Genomic DNA, 26,979 nt, shown 5'->3' with positions numbered 1-26,979 from the left:
GTCTTTGGAAAGTTCAAGATTCAAAATTGTAAAATCAAGTATAATAATCCTGCCACTGAAAAACAGGCTTCTCTTATGAATTCTAATTTTAACAAAACCTAAATATTTAGGTTATCTGATGTGTTTGGCATTGGGGACTGGGAACAGAAGGGACAGTGAAGCAGTAAGCCTTCTCACTCTTTTTGCATCTGTAGTTATGTTGAGTCTAGGGGGTGATTTTATCCTCAATAGTTCACTTTAATTGTTTTGCGCTGAAGTCATTAAATTTCTTAAGACTTCCAAGTTATTACCAGTAATCAGATTCTATATAATTGGATGTCTTTTCTTGAAATGACCTATTTGTTGTGAAGCTGTTTAGCTAGAGTGTTTTCTTTTCTTTTCTTTTCTTTTTCTTTCTTTCTTTCTTTCTTTCTTTCTTTCTTTCTTTCTTTCTTTCTTTCTTTCTTTTTTTTTCTTTTTTTTCTCTGAGTGTTTGAAAGCATAGAAGAGGTTATTTTTTTATTCTATAGTTTGAAATATCTAAGCATAGTAGTGGTGATAATAAAATTTACACAAAAACCAACTGCACCTGGAGAAGCTCTTAACATTTTGGAAGCATTCAAGCTGCTTTGGAAGAAACAAAACTGGGTTTCTTTGGAGATTTATTTGAAATCGTATGATGAGGGATGCAGGACTGGATCTCTGCAGACTAGCTGTAGACATTTTTATCCTACTTCTGTGGTAAAGGGGTAAGCTTTAGCTTTGAAACCCTGGCTGCTTCTTAGAGGCTCAAGCTACTACAGAGAGGTAGATAAAAATTGCAGATGGACAAAACACCCCCTTTTCTTTAGGTTGGCTGCTGAATGTTAGGTTTTCTGGAATGATGAGGTGGCAAATAAGGTCCTCTGTGCTAAACAAGATTGAAAATCACTCGAGAAAGGGATAGAAGAGTAGCGAGTGGCACTAATGCCAGCAATACAATGAACACCGTGTACCTCATTACGTTGGAGATATTTCTTGCTCTGATCTCTGTTGGTTGGGTCAAGAGTCCAAGTTGCTTTGATGGGCAAACAAGTATTTTACCAACATGGGAAGCTGCCTTTGTAGAGACTCAGAAGCCTCTAAGTGGTCTGTTTGCTTTTTTATCCTATGTCCCCACCCCCATGCCATCCCCTTCTTGTGTACAGGGACTTTCACTGCTATATTTCCAGGGCCTGGGACATTCCTGCATATAGTAGATGTTTAATAGACATTTGCTAAATGAATGAATACAAGCTTTCAATTGATAAATTTTGTTTCATTCTGGCATTTGGTTTGGAGTTACTATTTCTATATTAATTCTCAGTGTTCATATTCTCACAAAATGGTTTTGAGTGTTATGTTCCTATTTGAATATTTCACCTTCATGAGATCACCAAGGAGATGCCTTTTAACCTTTCTTCTTGCCTGGTAGGGTCAGTTTTTCCAAGTTTTAAAGTATGATATGAAGTCCCCCATGGTATACTCTCTTTTCTTCAAATTATTTCTGAAGGAAATTCTCTATGAGGTATTGAATAAAGTCATTCTGAAAGTGTGGGCTAAGTTCTGGCACTTAGAATTAGAAGCTCTAATTCTATCTCCGTATTGTAGAATTTTCTTAGTCACTTTGGAAATAGCTTGTATAAGAGATGTCACCTAATGGTCGATCCAGTGCTCCTCATTTTTCATGTTACATCTGTTTGTGTGATGATTTAATTACTGTTGGTCTTCTCCACTAGTCTGAAGAAGGCAGCCACACGCCAGTTTCTGCTCACCTTTACATTCCTAAAAGCCCTACATAGTATGCAGGACTTAACAGGTACTCCATAGTATTTGTTAAATAAGTGAATTTTCTCTAAGTGATGCTGTATAATAATCAGTGTTAGAGATTTAAAGGTAAACAAGATATCCTCCTTCTCCTCAAAAAGTATAGTTAATACAAATACGCAAATAACTATGATGCTACTGGGGTAATTATGGGCTTCAAGATTACAGTTAATACTGACAAAAATATGGAAACTCTTTCCATAGTATTCAGGAGAATTCAGATAAATGTACATATGTCAATTAAGCAAGCTTCTCTATTTCTCCTAACTAGGTAAATAATGAATCTCTCTCTCTCTCTTTTAACTGGAAGAAAGCAAAAGATCTTGTATTAAATTCTGGGAGTTAAAACAGACAAAACCCAAAAGCATCTTTCTCCCTTATCATCAAGATTTAAAATTGCGTAATTATTTGACACTACACCTTGTTCTTTCTACATTCAAGCTCTTTTCCCAGACTTATTTGGTTTATTTTTGTGTTACCTGTAAAAAATGACCTCTGTCTATACTTTTTATGCTTTAATTCTAATTTTTGTTTGAATCATATGTTTTTATTTCTAGTCTCCTGCCTTCTTTCTATGATTCAGGCTCCACATTTTGGCTAGCAATACCATGTGCCTGAATTACCTTAGATCGTCCCACTTGCCAAAAGAGCGTTCTGAATTTGTGATGTGTTAATTATAGAGAACCAGGATTTTTTCTATTAAAAGTTTGAATCTCACCTCCTACAATAGATGCAAATTAAAATATATGAGACAACCATGGAAACACCAAGAATCCATACCAATAATCTATACATCCACTCAGATTAATCATTAGCAAAGAGAAGATAACTTATTGATGAAGGCCATAGACCTTCTTCCTCTAAAAATACATGGGCAGACTTCAACTTCCAGCCGGGATTGAGTAAAGGACCAGGACCCTTCTACCTGAAACAATTTAAAAGCTGGGTAAAATCACAATTTTAAGACCTTGGATACCAGGCAATGAAGAGATGTGAAATGATTGAAGTGATACTATGATTACTCAAATTTCTGCCTAGACAGAGTTTTCAGGTCACAGTGTGCAAAGAGGAAATCCATGCAGAGCCTAGCATTATCCCTGGGTTGAGGGGACAGGTCTGGGAGGCTGAGGAGGACAAGGCAGCTAAAGTTGCTACAAGGCATAGTACCAGAGAGGAGAGAGCTGCACAGAGAGATGACTCTAGAGCTATGCAGAGGGATCCTTTTAAATCTTCAGCAGAAGAAACCACCTGAAAAAATTAGAGGGAACAATCCCTGGAGCTCACACACAGCTGGGAATAGTTCCTTTTCCCATCAGTCACAGTAGAATCCTTATTATTCACAGGGCATGTGATACAGTACCAAGAACAGTTTTGCCTTAGTAATGGGGCAAAATTAGACTAAATGCTACTCCAGTCTTGCCCAAAAAGCTTAAAAGCAAGACCTGAAAGGATCAAACTCTTTCAAAGTTATTTAACTATATCCCAGGACAAAACTCAAGAATGCTTATAAGCATCTAAGTATCCAGCATCCAGCAAGGTAAAATTTATAGTGTCTGGCGTCCAGTCAAAAGCTTCCAGTGTACAAAGAAGAGGTAAAATATCTTTGAAAATGAGGAGAAAATTCAATTAATAGAAACAAATCCAGAAATGACATATTATAGATTTAATAGACAAGAACATTAAAAGTTATTTTTCTTGCATTCCATATGTTCAAGAAACTAGAAAATATATTGAGCTTATTTAGTAGAGACATTGAAGATATCTGTCTAAAATCAAACTTCTACAGATGAAAACTATAATAGCTGAGATAAAAAATACCCTGGATGGTATTAACAACCAAGTAGACAGTGTGGAAGCAACAATTCATAAACCTGAAAACATAGTGATAGAAACTGTCAAAAATGAAACAAAGAGGAAAAAAAGACAAAAACAAAAGCATAGCATTAGTGAGCTGTGAGATAACTTCAAGCAGCCTAATGTATATGTAATTGGAATCCCTGAAAAAAGGGCAGAGGGAGAAACAATTTTTGAAGAAATAATGACCCAAATTTTCCAAATTTGATGAAAACTATAAACCCACAGATCCAGAACGTCAACAAACCTTAAGCACAAGAAACATGAAAATAACTACACCAAGGGGTATTCTGTTCAAATTGATTAAAACCAGTGATAAGAGTATCTTCAAAGTACCTAGAGGAAAAAGATACATTATATACAGAAAATAAGAAGGAAGGGTTATAGCATACTTTTTTCAGAAATATAATACAAGTCAGAAGATAGGGGAGCAACATCTTTAAAGTATTGGAAGAAAATAACCCAGAATTCTATACACAGAGAAAATACTATTCAAAAAGGAAAACAAAAATAAATTGTTTTCAGATATCAAAACTTAAAAAAATCATCAGCAGCAGAACTGCAAGAAATGTTAAGGGAAATCCTTACAGGAAAAAAGAAAATGGTATTAGTGGAAGCCTGAGTCTCCACAGAGAAATGAAAAGCACTAGAAATACTTACTGTGTGGGTTAATATGAAATGTCTTTTTTCATCTTATTTAAATCTCTTTAAATGATAATAGATTGTTTAAAGCAAGATAATAACATGTATTATGGGATTTATAACACATGTAGAAGTATAACATATGACAAAAATATCACAAAGGCCAGGAAATGGAACTATACTATTGTATGGTTCGTATATTAAGTATAGTATCACTTAAAGATATATAGTATCACTTAAAGATGGATAAGTGGTATAGAATGGTATAGAATCACTTAAAGATAAATAAGATAAAATACATACTATGATTCTTTAAAAACACAAGAAGCTATAACAAATAGGCCAACAAAGGAAAGGAAAGGAAATCATTTTAAAATATCACACACAATGCAGAAAAAGAGGAAAAATAGGAATAAAGAACAGACGTAATATATAGAAAACTGAACCAAGTGCATCAATAATTCTGTTAAACATAAATGGACTAAAAACCCCAATTAAAAGGTAGTAATTAACAGATTGCATTAAAAAAGCAAGACTGAACTATATGTTGCCATTTTAATTATAAAGAAAAATTAAGTTAAAAGTAAAAGGATGGAAAAATATGTATTAAGCTAATGCAATCAAAAGAGAGTTGAAGTGTCCATATTAATATTAAACAAATTAGAGTTCAGAGCAAAGAATATTACAAGGTATAAAGAAAGATATTTCTTAGTGATAAAGTGCTAATTAATCAAGAGGACACACCATTACTAAATGTTTGTGCTGTAGTAACAAAACTTACAAATTCATAAATCAAATACTGATACAATTACAAGAAGATAAGAATATACAATTTGGGGCAGAGATTCCAATACTTTTCTCAATAATTGATAGTACAAGTAGACAGAAAATCAGTAAGGATATAAAAAACTTGAATCACACCATAAATCAACTTGACCTAATTGACATTTAAAACACTCCATCCCACAACAGGAGAATATACATCCTTTTCAAGTGTTGACAGAACATCTACCAAAATTGACTCTCTTCTGAGCCACAGAGCAAGTCTCAAATTTAAAAAACATTCTTATTACATCCTGTTCTCTGACTATGATGGAATTAGTTTAGAAATAAATATTAGAAATATATTGGAAAAGTCCTCAAATATAAGGAAAGTAAATAACATACTTATCTACAACTCCTGGGACCAAGAAGAAATGAAAAAGGGAAATTAGAGATTATTTTGAACTGAATAGAAATAGAAAAAATATTAAAATTTGTACCAACGAAAATGTGCCACCAAAATAATAATCTTAGTTTTCACATTTATGCCACTAGAGAAATACAAATTAAACACAAAGTAAGTAGAAGAAAGCAAATAATAACGTTTAGAGCAGAAGTCATTGAAATTAAAAACAGAAAAAAATAATAGAAAAAAGTTAATGAGGAAGAAAGCTGGGTGTTTTTTGTTTTGAGATCAATGAAACTAATAAAACTCTAGCAAGACCAATCAGGGAAAAAAGGGAAAAGAAACAAATTATCATTATCAGGAATAAGAGATAGACATCACTACAGATGCTACTAATATAAAAGAATATAAAGTAAATACTATGAATAATTTTATGCCATTAAATTCAATTATTTAAATAAAATATACGAATTCCTTAAAAGTTGCACACAGTAGACATTTACTCAAAAGGAAATACACAACCTGAATAGCTCCATATCTGCTAAATAGATTAAACCATTAGCTTAAAATTTCCCTACAAAGAAAACTCCAGGCCTAGACAGCTTTATGGGTAAAGTCTCCCAAATAGTTAAGGAAGATATTATACTAATTTTATGCAAAATCTTCCAGAAAATTGAAAAGGAAGAAATACTTCCCAACTCAGCATTACTCAAAGACATTACAAGAAAACTGCTGACCAGTATCCCTCATGAGTATAGATAAACAGATTCTTAACAAAATTTTATCAAATAATCAACGGTATATAAAATAGATAACACATTATGACCATGTGAGGTCTAGAAATGCAAAACTAGTTTGAAAAAAAATCAGTATGATTCACCACAAAGAGAAAGGAAAACTACGTTCCAGGGTGTGCAGAAAAAGCATTTGCCAAAATCCAACATCCTTCCTGATAAAAGCTCAGAAACCTAAGAATAAAGTAGGAACTTCCTCAACTTAATAAAGGACATATACAAATAATCTACAGGTAACATCATACTTAGTGGTAAAACACTGAATGCTTTTCTTCTAACATAAGAGGAACATGGTAAGGATGTCCATTTTCACCATTTCTATTCAGCATTGCACTGGAAGTTTTAGTGAGTGAAATAAAGCAAGAAAAAGGAATTAAAGACATGCTGCTTGGAAATTAAGGAGCACAGTTATCTTACTCATAGGCTCTATGGTCATCTATGTAGAAAATGCTATGGAATCTTCAAAAAAGATCCTAGAGCTAATAAAGGATTTAACAAGGCTGTAGGATACAAGATCAATATATAAATGTCAGTTGTATTTTTATGTACTATCAATTAACAATCAGAAATTGAAATTAAAAACTATCATTTACAATAGCAGCAAAAATATGAAATGTTTGGGATATATCTAATAAAAATATGGAAGACCTATATGCTGAAGACAAAATATTTCTACAAAATATTACTGAGAGAAATTATATAAGTGAGTGATGAACACTATACTATACACTATATGCTATACTGTGTTCATGGATCAGAAAGCACAATATTATTATTATTATTTGTTTTAATTTTATTGGAGTATAGTTGATTTACAGTGCTGTGTTAGTTTCAGCTGTACAGGAAAGTGATTCAGTTATATGTACACATATATTCATTTAGATTCTTTTCTCATATAGGTTATCACAGAATATTGAGTAGAGTTCCCTGTGCTATACAGTAGGTCCTTTTTGGTTATCTATCTTATATATAGTAGTGTATGTATGTTCATCCCAACTCCTGATTTATCCCTCCTCCACCACATTTCCCCTCTGGTAACCATAACTTTGTTTTCGATATCTGTAAGTATGTTTCTGTTTTGTAAATAAGTTCATTTGTATCATTTTTAAAATTAGATTCCACATATGAGTGATATCATATGATATTTATCTTTGACTGACTTACTTCACTTAGTATGATAATCTCTAGGTCTATCCATGTTGCTGCAAATGACATTCTTTCATTATTTTTTATGGCTAATATTCCACTGTATATATGTACCACATCTTCTTTATCCATTCCTCTGTCGGTGGACATTTAGGTTGCTTCCATGTCTTGGCTATTGTAAATAGTGCTACAGTGAACACTGGGGTGCATTATCCTTTTGGATTATGGTTTTCTCCAGATATATGCCCAGGAGTGGGATTGCTGGATCATATGGTAGTTCTATTTTTAGTTTTTTAAGGAACCTCCATACTGTTCTCCATAATGGTTGTACCAATTTACATTCGCACCAGCAGTGTAGGAGGGTTCCCTCTTCTCCACACCCTCTCCAGCATTTATTGTTTGTAGACTTTTTGATGATGGCCATTCTGACCAGTTTGAGATGATACCTCATTGTAGTTTTGATTGCATTTCTCTGATAATTAGTGAGGTTGGGCATCTTTTCATGTGCTCTTTGGCCATCTGTATGTCTTCTTTGGATAAATGTCTATTTAGGTCTTCTGCCCATTTTTTGATTGGGTTGTTTTTTTTTTTTGACATAGAGCTGCATGAGCTTTTTGTATATTTTGGAGATTAATCCCTTGTCGGTCACTTCATTTGCACTTTCTCCCATTCTGTGGGTTGCCTTTTCGTTTTGCTTGTGGTTTCCTTTGCTGTGCAGAAGCGTTTAAGTTTAATTAGGTCCCATTTATTTATTTTTGTTTTTATTTTCATTACTCTAGTAGGTGGATCAAAAAAGATATTGCTGCAATTTATGTCAAAGAATGTTCTGCCTATGTTTTCCTCTAAGAGTTTTATACTGTCTGGCCTTACATTTAGGTCTTTAATCCATTTTGAGTTTATTTTTGTGTATGATTTTAGAGAATGTTCTAATCTCAATTTTTTACATGTAACTGTCCCGTTTTCCCAGCACCACTTATTGAAGAGACTGTCTTTTCTCCACTGTATATGCTTGCCTTCTTTGTCGTAGATTAATTGACCATAGGTGCATGGGTTTATTTCTGGGCTTTCTATCCTGTTCCATTGATCAGTATTTCTGTGTTTGTGCCAATACCATACTGTTTTGATTACTGTAGCTTTGTAGTATAGTCTGAAGTTAGGGAATCTGATTCCTCCAGCAACATTTTTCTTTCTCAGAATTGCTTTGGCTATTTGAGGTCTTTTGTATTTACAAATAGATTCAATTTTTTTTTTTTTTTTTTGCTCTAGTTCTGTGAAAAATGCCACTGGTAATTTGATAAGGATTGCATTGAATCTGTAGATTGCCTTGGGTAGTATAGTCATTTTGACAATATTGATTCTTCCAATCCAAGAACATAGTATATCTTTCCATCTGTACGTGTCATCCTCAATTTCTTTCATCAGTGTATAAGAGTATAGGTCTTTTGTCTCCTGAGGTAGGTTTAGTCCTAGGTATTTTATTCTTTATGATGTGATGGTAAATAAAATTGTTTCCTTAAGCACAATACTATTAAGATATCAATTCTCCCCAGATTTATCTGTAAAGTCAGTGTAATACAAATGAAAATCCCAGTTATGTTTTTGGTAGAAATTTATAAGCTGATTCTAAAATTCACATGGAAATGCAAAGAAACTGGAATAGCCGAAACAGTTTTATTTTATTTTATTTTATTTTAAATTTTTATTTTATATTGGAGCATAGTTGATTAACAATGTTGTGTTAGTTTCAGGTGTACAGCAAAGTGATTCAGTTATACATATACTTGTATCTATTCTTTTTCAAATTCTTCTCCCATTTAGGTTATTACAGAATATTGAGCAGAGTTCCCTGTGCTATACACTTGGTCCTTGTTAGTTATCTATTTTAAGTGTAGTAGTCCAAAAAAGTTTTTTAAAAGATGAATAAAGTTGGAAGACTTACAGCTCCTAATTTCAAGACTTATGATAAAGCTATAGTAGTGCAGAGAATATGGCATTAGTGTCAGAGCCAATAAATAGATCAGGATAGATATTTCAGAACTAGAGCTCCACATGAATGGTTAATTGGTTTTTGACAAAGGTTCAAAGGCAATTCCAAGGATAGTCTTTCAACAAATAATTCTGGACTAACTGAATATCCATATGAACAAATATGAAATTGAACAATATATTGCACCATATACAAAAATGAGTCAAAACGGGTCATAAACCTACATGTAAGATGTAAAATTTTAGAAAAAATATTATAGGGTAACATCTTTCTGACCACTGGAAGAATCATAAAACGTAAAGAGGAAGCTTTTTGGAGTGATCGATATATCCATGATCTTGATAGTATGATGGCTTTGTGCGTGTATTCATATGTTAAAACATATAAAATTGTACATTTTAAGTCATGCAGTTTATTTTATGCCACTTATTTCTCAATAAAATGGTTTAAAAAGCACATGGGCAGGTACAGAATTTTACATGTAATTACAAATGGGTGGATAGATTACCTTGAAGCCTGACAGTGAGAATCCTTGCCTGGGAGTAAGTAAATAAAAATAAGCAATCATTTTCTGAAGAACCAAAATAATAATAATAGTAGCAATTATAATAGCTAACACAGCACTTAATATGTGTCAGGCACTTTTCTAAGTGATTTACATTTTAAGTCATTTAAAACTTTTGATAACCATATGATATATGTAGTATTATTCTCTTAATTTTACACATTGAGGCAAAGAAGGTTTCAGCAACTTGTCCAAAGTAACCCAGCTAGTTTGTATCTGATCTGGCATTCAAATATAGGCATTTGGGCATTTTCACTCCAGGGTCAGTGTCCTGAATCAACATCCTAAATTGTCTCTCTAAGATGAAGCCTTCTTTAATGATAAGGGTGGTGTGTATGCCACCACTTTTCTTTTCAAATCAAGTACAGTAATAGGACTTTTATAAATACAAATTGAGCCTAGTGGATTTTGAAATTAAGTAATCCCATTTTTCCAATACAGTTTAGGAAATCATGGATCAAATTTCTTCATTATCATAGGTGATATCTAAAGAAGTTTTCATTGCCAAAAATCAACCATATCTAACTGGCCTAGGAAAAGCAGTACTTTTTAAAAATAAGAACCTTAAGAAAGACGAGTAAATAAGCATTTTCCCATTCAAAGTACTAGAAAAACTAGAAAAGAGAATTTGGGCTGCCATGTGTGTTGGTTGACCACTGATAGCTCATTAACACTTATTTAAGCATTACCTCTAGGTATTTGAGCTTCTTATTAAATTTACACATTTGTCACAGAAACTCCTGACATTCATGGAATTTGTCTCAAGAAAGCCAGTTTTCCAGAAGTGATTTGTATGTATCACAAATCAAATTTCTTTTTTCAAGTTCTGTCTCAATAAACTTCTCTCTACCAGACAGGTTCAGTCTAATATAGATCCGTTCCCTCAGGGGAATTCACAAAGTTGCTAACACAAGAAAGTTTCATATATCTTAAGGAAATGTATTTCTCAGTTTATTTTATTTTCTCGTGTTAATTTTGTTTGATTGTCTGGCAAAGATCCCTCTAAAAAGCCAAGTAGTATAAGGATTACTCACTATGAGGACAGGACTGTTTGTTATTTGCTAGCAGTATTGAATGTGTACCATGTCCTGGTCACTGGGTTACCATTTTTCATACATTATCTCATTTAATATTCATAACAACTTGAAGAAACTAAATTTTTGAAAGATTAAGTAAATTGTGCAAGGTCATAGAGCTGGTAAGTGGAGGGAGAAGATCTGGGTCCATGCATACCTGATTCTAGGCCTTTCAGCTCTTTCAGCTCTTAAAGGGTCAATCGATATAATTTTTTATTGAAGTATAGTTCATTTACAATATTGTGTTAGTTCCAGGTGTACATCAAAGTGATTCAGGTATATATATATATATATATATATATATATATATATATATATATTCTTTTTCAGATTCTTTTCCCTGTTAGTTTATTACAAAATGTTGAGTACAGTTCCCTGAGTTCCCTGTGCTATACAGTAGGTGCTCGTTGGTTACCTGTTTTATATATAGTAGTGTGTACATGTTAATCCCAACTTCCTAATTTATCCCCCCCCACCTTTCCCTTTGGTAACCATAAATTTGTTATGGTCAATATTTTTTACTCCAAAAGTACTTCTAAAAGTAATAGAATGATTTTATGTAAAACTCTTTTGAGTTTTCTGTTGAATCCAAAGATAAAAATGAAGGGAAAAATGACCTGACATTTAATACATGTATGAGGCTTAGATGGAAAAGTATTTTCAAAGTGTTGCAAATATAAGGCTCTTTGGGTGTTGATTTGGCAGTAAAGTTTGGGATTCTGTCATAAATATGCCTGTTCTGCCAGTCTTTAAAAGATCTTTGTACAGCACAACTCCTCCTTTTACCAACTCAGTTTCTTCTATCATCTGCAGCATATGGATGGATGCTGTACCTATTTGAAAATACTCAAAATAAATCAAGACATAAATTACTAAGCGAAAGGACAGAAGATGTTCTTTGGTTTTCAGAGATCTGAGAGTGTGATTATTTTTTTTAAAAAAGAAAACCTGGTGAAGATACAGGGGTCATTCTCAGTAAATGAAACTCGTTTGACGAAGTGCCAAAGTGTATTTATTGATGATGTCCCCAAATAATGTCCTAATTCACTCCTAGATTTATTGTGGAGAAATATCCAGGAGTCATTCATAATACCTGAGGACACCACTAGCATTGAATGGGTGGATGTGGGATGACAACAGCTAGGCATAGAGCAATCTATGGCTTGTCTCCCACAAACACCTGTAGTGTCCCATTAGGAAACACTATATGCTGTAACCATTTCAGGGTGCTTTTACCATCACCTTCATGCTGGGGACAGATCTCTGTAAAATACTATTATGCTCATATTGTATGTCTGTAAAGTACTCAGTATAGCTCTGCTTAGCTCTTTTCAAAACCCAAACCTTCATCTAAAGAGGAAGAAAACTTTTGTCTTTTCTATCTCAGTTTCCTCTCCTGTCTAACTCATCATATAAGACCTCTGAATGGTCCCATCAGTATTTTCTTACCTAGAAGAAGTAGTTATCAATAGCAAATAAATCATTCTTGCTTTCCATACAAGTGTTTTAAAAAGAAGTAACCTGGATTCCTTCGAAATACCTTTATTTCAGCAACGGTGCCTTTGAATCCTTAGTGTATTTAGGGTTTTAAGTTTTCATTCTTCACAAAAATATTTTTTTCCTTTTGCCCTGTCACTCCAGAGCTCTAGCATTGAAAACAGAACCTTGTGTTCAGAAAACCCCTGCATATTTATTGGCCTTGAAAGTATGCAACACATCTAGCCACATAATTGAAAATAATAAGGCCACGATAAATGGGATGGCCCCAGGGTAAAACACCCAAGGGATTCAATTGGTGTCGCTTTGCATCAATGTCCATGCATCATGGTAATTGAGGTAACATAACCAATTACCACATTTTAATTAGAGTTCTAAGAACTTGAGAAAATTTGCAATGATGAGACAGCTCACTTTAAAAAGAAAAAAAGCAAAGAAAGAAAGAATGAAAGAAAACTGGGGGGGGGGATCCCACATATTTTGTTACCCAAGCTTGTTTCTTGCAAGAAGAGGTTACATAAAATGATGTTTTGTGAGTCTTCTTTATTTCTAAAGCTTTTTCTATCTCTCAATCTTATTATTTGGTGATGCATTTTGAGATACCAAGTATTTTAAAATGCCATTTTGTGACTAAAGTAATAGCATTCTCACCCTATTATGACTGATGATTTTAGAAATTTATGACCAAAGAAATTCTCTAGAATATGCCTTGGCTTATAATTTCATTTCCCATCTAAGTGTTTCTCACCATCATAATTTAGGGATTTATTCTAAGTTTTAAGTCAGTGTCTGAACACAGTGACACATTATTAAATTACATATTTCTCTGGCTCTGGTTGCTAAACAAAAATAGACCTAGATTCCACCCCCCTCAAAATTAAAAGCAGAAAGAATTACAGCATTTAGAAAATAATTTTGACTTGTGGCAATTATTTTTATAAGGGTAGAGTTTAAGTGAAAAACCTCCTGTAAAATTTTAGTGCTGCTACATAATCAAGTAATTATGTAATTACTTAATTACTTACAAGAGAGATGGTTGTTAAAAGATCTTTATACATGTCAAAAACAACTTTCTTCCTTTAGAGTATTTCTAGCCAAGCTTCAAATACCAAATCTCTATTAAAAGTAGTTTCCAATAGATTTATTTTTCTTTCATATATCCCTTACCATTTTTCTTCAATGTATGAAAGTGCATTATATATAGCCCTACATGTCCTCTCTCCTGTTTCCTCTCATAATAGCCAAAAAAAAAGGAAGGCAGGCAGGGAAAGAGGGGCAGAGGGAGGGTGGAAAGGGAAAGGGGGAAAGGAAGAAAGAAGGAAAGAAACTATTTTAAATTACAGTTGAAGGTCTTGAGGTTAAATATAAGAAACGTGTCCTTAATGTGAGCATTTCCAGTAGACAGAGTAAATTTTCAAGAGAAGTTGAGGAATTTTCTTTCCTTGAGTATTACAATAGAATGTGGTGACTAAGAGCTTGGGCCAGACTTTGCCACTTAGTTTCTATGTGACTGTGGCAAATTAGTTAACTTTTCTATGCCTCAGCTTCTTCATATGTGAGATGGGGATAACAGTAATACTTACCTTGGGTTTGATAAGGTTTAAATGAATTAATAGGTGAAAAGTTCTTTGAACAACTGCTGCCACAGGGTCAATAAATTTTAGCTGCTATTATTGTTTATGTTATTGTAGGAACCAAGTCTTATTTATCTTTTAGTTGTCTAGAAATTAATACATTGTGTGGCATACTAGGCAGTTAATATATTTTTGCTTAATAAACACATGAACAAATGACAGATAAGTGAGTAGTTGAGGAAATCCTGAATTAAGTGATAGATTCCATGGTTGGAATAACCTCTCATGCTTATCTTCCTCCTTTTCATTCAGAATTGGCCAAAGCATTTTATTTTGTTCTTTTTTATGGCTGAGTAATATTCCTTTGTGTATATATACCACATCCTCTTTATCCATTCCTCCCTCAGTGGACATTTAGGTTGCTCCCATGTCTGGCTACTGTAAATAATACTGCCATTTGCAGCAACATGGATGGGCCTAGAGACTGTCATACTGAGTGAAGTAAGTCAGAAAGACAGATATCATATGATATCACTTATCTGTGGAATCTAAAAAAATGGTACAGATGAACCTATTTACAAAACAGAAATAGAGTCACAGATGTAGAAAACAAATTATGGTTACCAAGGGGAAAAGTGGTGGGAGGGATAAATTGGGAGATTGGGATTGACATATCCACACTACTATACATAAAATAGATAACTAATAAGGACCTACTGTATGGCACAGGGAACTCTACTCAGTATTCTGTAATGACCTATATGGAAAAAGAATCTAAAAAAGAATGGGTATATGTATATGTATAACTGATTCACTTTGCTGTACAGCAGAAGCTAACACAACATGTAAATCAACTGTACTCCAATAAAAATTAATTAAAAGAAAAAGAATTGGCCAAAGCTAAACCAGTTGGATTAATTAGCCACACTCCTCTCAGCACTGGTTGATTTAGTTGATTTTCTCTATTATTCTGTCTTCAATTTCATTGATTTTTGTTCTAATTTTTACTATTTCTTTTTTCCTGCTTGTTTTAGAGTTAAATTGCTCTTTTTTTTCTCAGTTTCCTAAAGTAGGAGCTTAGGTTACTGATTTTTAGATCTTTCTTCTTTTCTAATATAGGCATTTAATGCTATAAATTTCCCTCTAAGCACTACTTTTGCTGCATCTCAGAAATCTTGATAAATTATATTTTCATTTTTGTTTAGTTTAAAATATTTTAAGGGACTTCCCTGGTGGTGCAGTGGTTAAGACTTCACCTTCCAATGCAGAGGGTGTGGGTTCAACCCCTGGTCATGGAGCTAAGATCCCACATGCCTTGTGGTCAAAAAACCAAAACATAAAACAGAAGCAATATTGTAACAAATTCAATAAAGACTTTAAAAAATGGTGCACATCAAAACAAAAATCTTTAAAAAAATAAATTAAAAATAATGTTTTAAACTTTCTCTTGATACTTCTTTAACTGTGTGTTATTTAGAAGTTTGTTGTTTAATCTCCAAATATTTGGGAATTTTTCAGCTTTCTGTTATTGATTTCTAGTTTAATTCCATTGTGGTCTGAGAGCATACATTGTGTGATTTCTATTCTTTTAAATTTGTTAAGGTGTGTTTTGTGGCTCAGAATGTGGTCTGTCTTGGTGAATGTTCCATGTGAGTTTGAGAAGAATATGTATTCTGCCGTTGTTGAATAAAATATTTGTAAATGTCAATTAAGATCAAGTTGATTAAAGTGAGAGAGTGACATGGACATATATACACTACCAAATGTAAAATCGATAGCTAGTGGGAAGCAGCCACATAGCTCAGGGAGATCAGCTCGGTGCTTTGTGACCACCTAGAGAGGTGGGATAGGGAGGGTGGGAGGGAGGGAGATACAAGAGGGAAGAGATATGGGAATATATGTATATGTATAGCTGATTCACTTTGTTATAAAGCAGAAACTAACACACCATTGTAAAGCAATTATACTCCAATAAAGATGTTAAAAAAAAAAAGATCAAGTTGATTGATAGTGTTATTCAAGTCAACTATTTCCTTACTAGTTTTCTGCCTGATTGATATATCATTTACTGAAAGAATGTTGATTAATCTATCAGTTACCGAAAGAGCTAAGATCAGAAGTCCTCAGCACTAGTTGAAATCCAGCCATAATAATGGATTTTCTGTTTCTCCTTGTAGTTCTGTCAGTTTTTGCCTCATGTATTTTGATATCCTCTTGTTAGATACATACATGTTTAGGATTATTTTCTTCTTGAAGAATTGATCCCTTTATCATTATACTGCCCCTTTTTATCCCTGATAATTTTCCTTGTTTTTTGAGTCTGCTTTGTCTGAAATATATATAGCTACTCCAGCTTTCTTTTTTGTTGTTGTTGTGTTGGAAGTCATTTCAAATTTTTTAAATTTTATTTTAAAAACTTTGTTCCAGCTTTCTTTTGATTAATGTTAGTATGGCATATCTTTATCCATTCTTTTAACCGTTCTGAGTCTTTGCATTTAAAGTGAGGTTCTGTAGACAACATATAGTTGGATCTTATTCTTTTATCTCTGCTGAAAATCTCTAGCTTTTAATTGCATTATTTAGATCATCCACATTTAAAGTGATTATTCATATAGTTGGATTAATATCTATCATGTTTGGGTTTTTTTCCCTTTGTTTTCCTAGAAATGCCTAAATTCTATAATTGAAATTGTTATTGGTATTGATTTCATTGTATATATAATTACATATTATATACATATTATATAGTATAATGTTATATATGTTATAGTGTATATAATGAATATATGTTATATTATTTTGCTGTAATTAATGATAATATTCAACAAGTGTTTAAAATTTGAATTTCCAACAAATATTTACAAGATAGCCATAAGCTAACTTTTGTTAAAAATCTCCTTCCAAGTCTGCAGGGCTGTCTTTTCTTCTGCCCTCTTAAATACTACAGGTAATGACTGGTTGAGAACAGCATAAATTTATATCATTTCTTTTAAGTAATAGTAAATTATCCAAAAATGGGAATGAAATAATGCTTACAAATTATTTGTATCCCATATATAAAGATAGAACACAATATAGAACACAAAATCAAAATGTATATCATGCCAAACATAAAGATTCTAAAAGAATTTTGTTGAAGTATAGAAGTAATTCATTTGTTAACAGAAGTCATAATTTTTTTTATTCAAAGTCACAAAAATTATAATCATCCTCATCAGTTCACTCAGTCCCATGTAATTAATGTTTTTTTCATCTTGATCTTTTGTTAGCACTTTTATGAATTCATCAGTTTTCCATTAGAGTTCTGAAAGTGTGTATTCATTCGGTTCGGCGGTATAGTCAGTTACCAGAAACCTGTGCTTGTCAGAGTCTTTTCCATGAATTCCTTGAAGATGAAACCCTTTTATAGGAACATTTTTGCAAAAGCATCAGAGTACACACAGAACTGTCTGTAAATGACAAAAGACTTAAAAATGACCATGGTTAAAGATTTGATAACAGTTCATAATAATGCAGTTGACAAGGAAATTTAGTTATTTCTGAGATATACATTTTAAAATAAATAGAATTATGACTTATAACATTATACCAGAACATATAATATTTTTAGGAATTTCATGTAGTGTCTGAAGCATTTATATTAACATATTTCCATACAAATAACCCAAAGAAAGTTTAGTATTAGTTGTTTTTTTGTTTTTTTAAATTTTTAAATTTAATTTTATTTATTTTTTTATACAGCAGGTTCTTATTAGTCATCAATTCTATACACATCAGTGTATACATGTCAATCCCAATCACCCAATTCATCACACCACCATCGCCACCCCCCACCACGGCTTTCCCCCCTTGGTGTCCATACGTTTGTTCTCTACATCTATGTCTCAACTTCTGCCCTGCAAACCAGTTCACCTGTACCATTTTTCCAGGTTCCACATACAAGGGTTAATATACGATATTTGTTTTTCTCTTTCTGACTTACCTCACTCTGTATGACAGTCTCTAGATCAATACACGTCTCTACAAATGACCCAATTTTGTTCCTTTTTATGACTGAGTAATATTCCATTGTATATATGTACCACATCTTCTTTATCCATTCGTCTGTCGATGGGCATTTAGGTTGCTTCCATGACCTGACTATTATAAATAGTGCTGCAATGAACATTGGGGTGCATGTGTCTTTTTGAATTATGGTTTTCTCTGGGTATATGCCCAGTAGTGGGATTGCTGGATCATATGGTAATTCTATTTTTAGTTGTTTAAGGAAGCTCCACACTGTTCTCAATAGTGGCTGTATCAATTTACATTCCCACCAACAGTGCAAGAGTGTCCCTTTTCTCCACACCCTCTCCAGCGTTTGTTGTTTGTAGATTTTCTGATGATGCCCATTCTAATTGGTGTGAGGTGATACCTCATTGTAGTTTTGTTTTGCATTTCTCTAATAATTAGTGATGTTGAGCAGCTTTTCATGTGCTTCTTGGCCATCTGTACGTCTTCTTTGGAGAAATGTCTATTTAGGTCTTCTGCCCATTTTTGGATTGGGTTGTTTGTTTCTTTAATACTGAGCTGCATGAGCTGTTTATATATTTTGGAGATTAATCCTTTGTCCGTTGATTCATTTGCAAATATTTTCTCCCATTCTGAGGGTTGTCTTTTGGTCTTGTTTATGGTTTCCTTTGCTGTGCAAAAGCTTTTAAGTTTCATTAGGTCCCATTTGTTTATTTTTGTTTTTATTTCCATTACTCTAGGAGGTAGATCAAAAAAGATCTTGCTGTGATTTATGTCAAAGAGTGTTCCTCCTACGTTTTCCTCTAAGAGTTTTGTAGTGTCCGGTCTTACATTTAGGTCTCGAATCCATTTTGAGTTCATTTTTGTGTATGGTGTTATGGAGTGTTCTAATTTCATTCTTTCACATGTAGCTGTCCAGTTTTCCCAGCACCACTTATTGAAGAGACTCTCTTTTCTCCATTGTATATGCTTGCCTCCTTTGTCATAGATTAGTTGACCATAGGTGTGTGGGTTTATCTCTGGGCTTTCTATCTTGGTCCATTGATCTATGATTCTGTTTTTGTGCCAGTACTGTATTGTCTTGATTACCGTAGCTTTGTACTATAGTCTGAAGTCAGGGAGTCTGATTCCTCCAGCTCCGTTTTATTTCCCTCAAGACTGCTTTGGCTATTCGGGGTCTTTTGTGTCTCCATACAAATTTTAAGATTTTTTGTTCTAGTTCCGTAAAAAATGCCATTGGTAATTTGATAGGGATTGCATTGAATCTGTAGATTGCTTTGGGTAGTATAGTCATTTTCACAATATTGATTCTTCCAATCCAAGAACATGGTATATCTCTCCATCTGTTGGTATCATCTTTAATTGCTTTCATCAGTGTCTTATAGTTTTCTGCATACAGGTCTTTTTTCTCCCTAGGTAGGTTTATTCCTAGGTATTTTATTCTTTTTGTTACAGTGGTAAATGGAAGTGTTTCTTTAATTTCTCTTAAAGATTTTTCATCATTAGGGTATAGGAATGCAAGAGATTTCTGTGCATTAATTTTGTATCCTGCAACTTTACCAAATTCATTGATTAACTCTAGTAGTTTTCTGGTGGCATTTTTAGGATTCTCTATAGTATCATGTCATCTGCAAACAGTGACAGTTTTACTTCTTTTCCAATTTGTATTCCTTTTATTTCTTTTTCTTCTCTGATTGCCCTGGCTAGGACTTCCAAAACTATGTTGAATAATAGTAGTGAGAGTGGACATCCTTGTCTTGTTCCTGATCTTAGAGGAAATGGTTTCAGTTTTTCACCATTGCTGTGGGTTTCTCATATATGGCCTTTATTATGTTGAGGTAGGTTCCTTCTATGCCCACTTTCTGGAGAGTTTTTATCATAAATGGGTGTTGAATTTTGTCAAAAGCTTTTTCTGCATCTATTGAGACCATCATATGGTTTTTATTCTTCAGTTTGTTAATATGGTGTATCACATTGATTGATTTGCGTATATTGAAGAATCCTTGCATCCCTGGGATAAATCCCACTTGATCATGGTGTATGATCCTTTTCATGTGTTGTTGGATTCTGTTTGCTAGTATTTTGCTGAGGATTTTTGCATCTATATTCATCAGTGATATTGGTCTGTAATTTTCTTTTTTTGTAGTATCTTTGTCTGGTTTTGGTATCAGGGTGATGGTGGCCTTGTAGAATGAGTTTGGGAGTGTTCCTTCCTCTGCAACTTTTTGGAAGAGTTTGAGAAGGATGGGTGTTAGCTCTTCTCTAAATGTTTGATAGAATTCACCTGTGAAACCATCTGGTCCTGGACTTTTGTTTGTTGGAAGATTTTTAATCACAGTTTCAATTTCATTACTTATGGTTGTTCTGTTCATATTTTCTGTTTCTTCCTCGTTCAGTCTTGGAAGGTTATACCTTTCTAAGAATTTGTCCATTTCTTCCAGGTTGTCCCTTTTATTGGCATAGAGTTGCTTGTAGTAGTCTCTTAGGAGGCTTTGTATATCTGCGGTGTCTGTTGTAACTTCTCCTTTTTCATTTCTAATTTTATTGATTTGAGTCCTCTCCCTCTTTTTCTTGATGAGTCTGGCTAATGGTTTATCAATTTTGTTTACCTTCTCAAAGAACCAGCTTTTAGTTTTATTGATCTTTGCTATTGTTTTGTTTCTATTTCATTTATTTCTGCTCTGATCTTTATGATTTCTTTCCTTCTGCTAACTTTGGGTTTTGTTTGTTCTTCTTTCTCTAGTCCCTTTAGGTGTAAGGTTAGATTGTTTATTTGAGATTTTTCTTGTTTCTTGAGGTAGTCTTGTATAGCTATAAACTTCCCTCTTAGAACTGCTTTTGCTGCATCCCATACGTTTTGGATCGTCGTGTTTTCATTGTTATTTGTCTCTAGGTATTTTTTGATTTTCTCTTTGATTTCTTCAATGATCTCTTGGTTATTTAGTAACGTGTTGTTTAGCCTCCATGTGTTTCTGTTTTTTTACATTTTTTTCCCTGTAATTCATTTCTAATTTCATAGTGTTGTGTTCAGAAAAGATGCTTGATACAATTTCAATTTTCTTAAATTTACTGAGGCTTGATTTGTGACCCAATATGTGATCTATCCTGGTGACTGTTCCATGTGCACTTGAGAGGAAAGTGTAATCTGCTGTCTTTGGTTGGAATGTCTTATAAATATCAATTAATTCTATCTGGTCTATTGTGTCATTTAAAGCTTCTGTTTCCTTATTTATTTTCATGTTGGATGATCTGTCCATTGGTGTGAGGTGTTAAATTCCCCCACTATTATTGTGTTACTGTCAATTTCCTCTCTTATAGCTGTTAGCAGTTGCCTTATGTATTGAGGTGCTCCTATGTTGGTTGCATATATATTTATAATTGTTATATCTACTTCTTGGATCGATCCCTTGATCATTATGTAGTGTCCTTCCTTGTCTCTTGTAACATTCTTTATTTTAAAGTCTATTTTATCTGATATGAGTATAGCTACTCCAGCTTTCTTTTGATTTCCATTTGCATGGAATATCTTTTTCCATCCCCTCACTTTCAGTCTGTATGCGTCCCTAGGTCTGAAGTGCGTCTCTTGTAGACAGCATATATATGGGTCTTGTTTTTGTATCCATTCAGCAAGCCTGTGTCTTTTGGTTGGAGCATTTAATCCATTCACATTTATGGTAATTATCGATATGTATGTTCCTATGACCATTTTCTTAATTGTTTTGGGTTTCTTTTTGTAGGTCCTTTTCTTCTCTTGTTTTTCCCACTTAGAGAAGTTCCTTTAGCATTTGTTGTAGAGCTGGTTTGGTGGGGCTGAATTCTTTTAGCTTTTGCTTGTCTGTAAAGCTTTTGATTTCTCCGTCAAATTTGAATGAAATCCTTGCCGGGCAGAGTAATCTTGGTTGTAGGTTCTTCCCTTTCATCACTTTAAATATATCATGCCACTCCCTTCTGGCTTGTAGAGTTTCTGCTGAGAAATCAGCTGTTAACCTTATGGGAGTTCCCTTGTATGTTATTTGTCGTTTTTCCCTTGCTGCTTTCAATAATTTTTCTTTGTCTTTAATTTTTGCCACTTTGATTACTATGTGTCTCGGCGTGTTTCTCCTTGGGTTTATCCTGTATGGGACTCTCTGCGCTTCCTGGACTTGGGTGGCTATTTCCTTTCCCATGTTAGGGAAGTTTTCTACTATAATCTCTTCAAATATTTTCTCTGGTCCTTTCTCTCTCTCTTCTCCTTCTGGGACCCCTATAACGTGAATGTTGTTGTGTTTAATGTTGTCCCAGAAGTCTCTTAGGCTGTCTTCATTTCTTTTCATTCTTTTTTCTTTATTCTGTTCCGCAGCAGTGAATTCCACCATTCTGTCTTCCAGGTCACTTATCTGTTCTTCTGCCTCAGTTATTCTGCTATTGATTCCTTCTAGTGTAGTTTTCATTTCAGTTATTGTATTGTTCATCTCTGTTTGTTTGTTCTTTAATTCTTCTAGGTCTTTGTTAAACATTTCTTGCATCTTCTCGATCTTTGCCTCCATTTTTTTTCCGAGGTCCTGGATCATCTTCACTATCATTATTCTGAATTCTTTTTCTGGAAGGTTTCCTATCTCCACTTCATTTAGTTGTTTTTCTTGGGTTTTGTCTTGTTCCTTCATCTGGTACATAGCCCTCTTCATTTTTATCTTGTCTATCTTTCTGTGAATGTGGTTTTTGTTCCACAGGCTGCAGGATTGTAGTTCTTCTTGCTTCTGCTGTCTGCCCTCTGGTGGATGAGGCTATCTAAGAGGCTTGTGTAAGTTTCCTTAGGGGAGGGACTGGTGGTGGGTAGAGCTGACTGTTGCTCTGGTGGGCAGAGCTCAGTAAAACTTTAATCCGCTTGACTGCTGATGAGTGGGACTGAGTTCCCTCCCTGTTGGTTGTTTGACCTGAGGCAACCCAACACTGGAGCCTACCTGGGCTCTTTGGTGGGGCTAATGACAGACTCTGGGAGGGCTCACACCAAGGAGTACTTCCCAGAACTTCTGCTGCCAGTGTCCTTGTCCCCACAGTGAGCCACAGCCACCCCCCGCCTCTGCAGGAGACCCTCCAACACTAGCAGGTAGGTCTGGTTCAGTCTCCCCTGGGGTCACTGCTCCTTTCTCTGGGTCCTGATGCACACACTACTTTGTGTGTGCCCTCCAAGAGTGGAGTCTCTGTTTACCCCAGTCCTGTCAAAGTCCTGCCATCAAATCCCACTAGCCTTCAAAGTCTGATTCTCTAGGAATTCCTCCTCCCGTTGCCGGATCCCCAGGTTGGGAATCCTGACGTGGGGCTCAGAACCTTCACTTCAGTGGGTGGACTTCTGTGGTATAAGTGTTCTCCAGTCCGTGAGTCATGCACCCAGCAGTTATGGGATTTGATTTTACTGTGATTGTGCCCCTCCTACCATCTCATTGTGGCTTCTCCTTTGTCTTTGGATGTGGGGTATCTTTTTTGGTGAATTCCAATGTCTTGCTGTCGATGATTGTCCAGTGGCTAGTTGTGATTCTTGTGTTCTCACAAGAAGGAGTGAGAGCATGTCCTTCTACTCCGCCATCTTGGTTCCTCCTATATCTGTCATGTTTGTAATTATTTTCTATTCATTACCTTTGTTTTTTGTTTCTTTTCCCTCTTCTTTTTCTGCTTTCTTTGATTTTAATGGAGCATTTTGTATGATTCCACTTTGTCTTCTCTTTTAGCTCTGATCTGCTATTATTGTACTGGAACCCTTGTATAGTGATAATGATTGGGAGAGGAAAAGTGTTCTATAATTTTAAGATTATTTCTCAGTTTTAGTGGGCCTATGTCCTTGGGCTGTGACCTTCTTAAATGTTTCTTAGCTTCCTCCTGGAGGTAAAATGCATGAAAATGTGTCCCACACCCCCCACCAAGACTATGGTCCCTAGGAGTTTTTCACTCTCAAGCTGACCACATGCAGCCTTCAGCAAGTCACTGAAATTACTATTTAATAGTTGCTACCAATTTATGGCTCCAGTGACTTCAGCTCCAGATGATCAGATCTTATCTGTGATTCTCTGGATTCACCTGTGTCTACAGATTTCAGGGTAACAGTTCACCCTGCAACCTCAGTTCTCTAATGGGTCCAAGAAAAGTCATTGAGTTTCAGTTTGCTTAGCTTTTCCTTCTTTTGAAGACAGGAGTGACAACTTCCAAAGCTCTTTACCTGTAGGAGCTAAAATAGAAATCCTCAGCACTGGTGGAAATGAAGGGTTCTAGTCCAAGCTAGGACTTTAAAGCCTGATCCAAGGCTGCAGGATGTAAATCCAGGAGAAATCTAAGATACAGGATCAGGGTCAAGCAGGGCTAAGAATCCAGTTCTTAGAAAGCATCAATCCAGAAGGGCCTGGGCAAGAGGTTGAAAGTCAGATTGAAGCAGAGGGGCTGCAAGCAGAGAGGGCCCAAGGGCAATGAGAATGATTCCCAAAGGAGTGAAGACCTTTTCAATTGAGAATCTGAAGAAACAGAACTGTTAATGGTGGAAGTGGGTTTGAGCTGGAATGTAAACTCCCATTTACCTTAGTAATTTTTGTGTGACAAAATTGATGAAAGGACACACTCTCCTTTTCCAGTTCTTGCTGCCCTAATGCTAATCTACTGCTATTGCCACAGCCTAGCAGCTAGAGTAGACTCCTTGCTGGTGTGCTTATTTCCAAGTAGCCCCTCCATTCTACACAACATACCACTGTCGGGCTTCAGTGACTGAAATGCTGTTGTAATGATGTTATTCCACTGAACAAGGATATATTGTAGCTCCATTTTGCTTGTAAGTCAAAGTTCATAATCTTCCAAGACTACCTAGGCTGGTCCCACTCTGACTACTACCAACCTAAATAAGGAGGTAAACTGAGGCAAGCTTGAATTACTAGAAATTGAGTTTATTTGTGAATAGCAGAGAAATTGCAATTCAGGAAAGGCATGCTGTAGCAAGCTACAGGCAGGTCCATTGAGGGTTTGGGGCAGGCTCTATTTATGTGCAGGGAGCCAGAGTCCAAGCAGTAAGTCCATTGGCTTGAGGACGGGGAGATATTCTTGGTGGATATTCATTGATCAGGAGGTAAGTCTCAATCCTCTGGAAATTGGGCATTTATAGGGAAATTAGTCTCTCAGTTATTAAGTTCTGTTCTTCTGAAGGAGTGTGCATGAGATTTTCCATTTTATATCCTCCAGTTCCATTTTAGATTGAAGTCCTTTCACACTACATAAACCTTTGCCCCAATAATTGTCCATCCAGTTAGTTTTAAATATCAAAAAAGAAAAAAGGTGGGCAAAGGACATGATTAAGTGATTCACAAAGTAATAAATACAGATGGTTACTAAACCATTGAATAGATAACCAATCTAAGTAGTAATGAAAGACATGCAAAGTAACACAGTTTGTCAGTTGTTATTTTTTCACCCGTCAGAAAGAGGGAAAATTTATGACAAATTCCACTGGTAGAGAGGTGAGAATGGGTTGCCAACTGGCATAATCTTTAGCTATTTATCAATAACCTAAAAAGTGTTCATGCCCTTTGGCCTAGTTTTTATCCTTCTCGAATTTGCTTTCAGAAGATAATCTGAGCTCTTTATCAGAATATGCCTATCATGTTTTATTTACAAAACCAAACATAATGGGAAACAATAGGGATTTTGAATAATATATATTTTAAGTAAACATTTTAGTAAATTGATGGAATATTTAAAACCATTAAAAAATCATGATTTTTCAGAAATTTTTTCATGGCTTATTGGTCTTTCTTTCTAAATGGCTCTAAGGTCCATCCAGTTTTCCCTAACTGTATACCACCTTAGTCCAAGCTACTAGCCTCTCTCATAAAGTGTTTAGGATACTATTACCTGGCACAGAGAAAGTGTTCAATAAGTGTTAGTTGTTATCTTTCTTATTCTACCCATATCACTGCAGTAGCCTCAACCACTGCTTTCCGCATACCAACTTTTGCCCCCTTTCCAGTTCGTTCTCTACACTGTAACCTGTGTAATCTTTTAAAAATGCTAATCTAATGCCACCTTGCCTGCTTCTCCAGAACAGTCATATATCCTCTCCCTGCAGACCAGACCCACTTTCTGCCGTCAGGCCCTCAAATGCAGCATGCTCCCCCCTGCCTAAGTGCCTTGTTCCTTCCGCCTTCACCACTCACCATACCAGGAATTCCCTCCCAGAAAGTTTGTATTATCCTTCAGAAAACAGCTCAAGAACCACTTCCTCAGGCAACTTTTTCTTGACCTCCTAGAGTAGATCAAGACCACCTCTTCTATTTTAGCACAGATTGTGATCTCACTCACTAGGTCTGAAAACTAAATCTTGTCTGTCTTATTCAGTACTGAGCATTCAATAAATATGTGTTGACTAAATTTGCTGAATACATATTTATTGGATGAATGAATGAAGTTGTTGAAAAAGTTCATAATAACTTGCTTTAGTATGCTAATTTTTTTTCTTTCTACACTAGTCAGCCATTAATTCAGTCTTCGTTTAACTACCTCTCTGCCTTCTCATATGTCTATGGCTTTCTTAACCAGAAAAACCTCTAATTATATTTATCTCATGTATAACTACCCTTCCATGTATGCTGAATCAGTTAGATATGAATTAAAATATTGAAATCCTTATCCCTCCTGGTGTGGGGAGGAGGGCAGGTGGGGCCTGGGAGGAGTCCAAGCCATTTATTTGCCTTTTGCAGTGAGCAACCTCTCCTTCCTTCCCAGCATGTAAGTGTATATGAGCATTTTCTATATGTCATATCTTGAAAAAGATTGGGAAGCACAGGTCTAGAAATAATAGGTATTAAGCCTCAATACCAACCCGCTGATCAT

At 34.8% G+C, this 26,979-nt stretch overlaps 1 protein-coding gene across 7 annotated transcripts in view; it reads left to right on the top strand.

Annotated features, from left to right (window-relative positions):
• The window catches only part of AKAP6 (A-kinase anchoring protein 6), a 583,646-nt gene that overhangs the window by 530,354 nt on the left and 26,313 nt on the right, over positions 1-26,979 (top strand). The gene's annotated exons all lie outside the window — the stretch shown is intronic.

The sequence above is a fragment of the Balaenoptera physalus genome (genome assembly GCF_965194825.1).
Source record: "Balaenoptera physalus genome assembly, chromosome: 2".
Lineage (NCBI taxonomy): Eukaryota > Metazoa > Chordata > Mammalia > Artiodactyla > Balaenopteridae > Balaenoptera > Balaenoptera physalus.
This window is presented reverse-complemented; position numbering and strand designations above follow the sequence as displayed.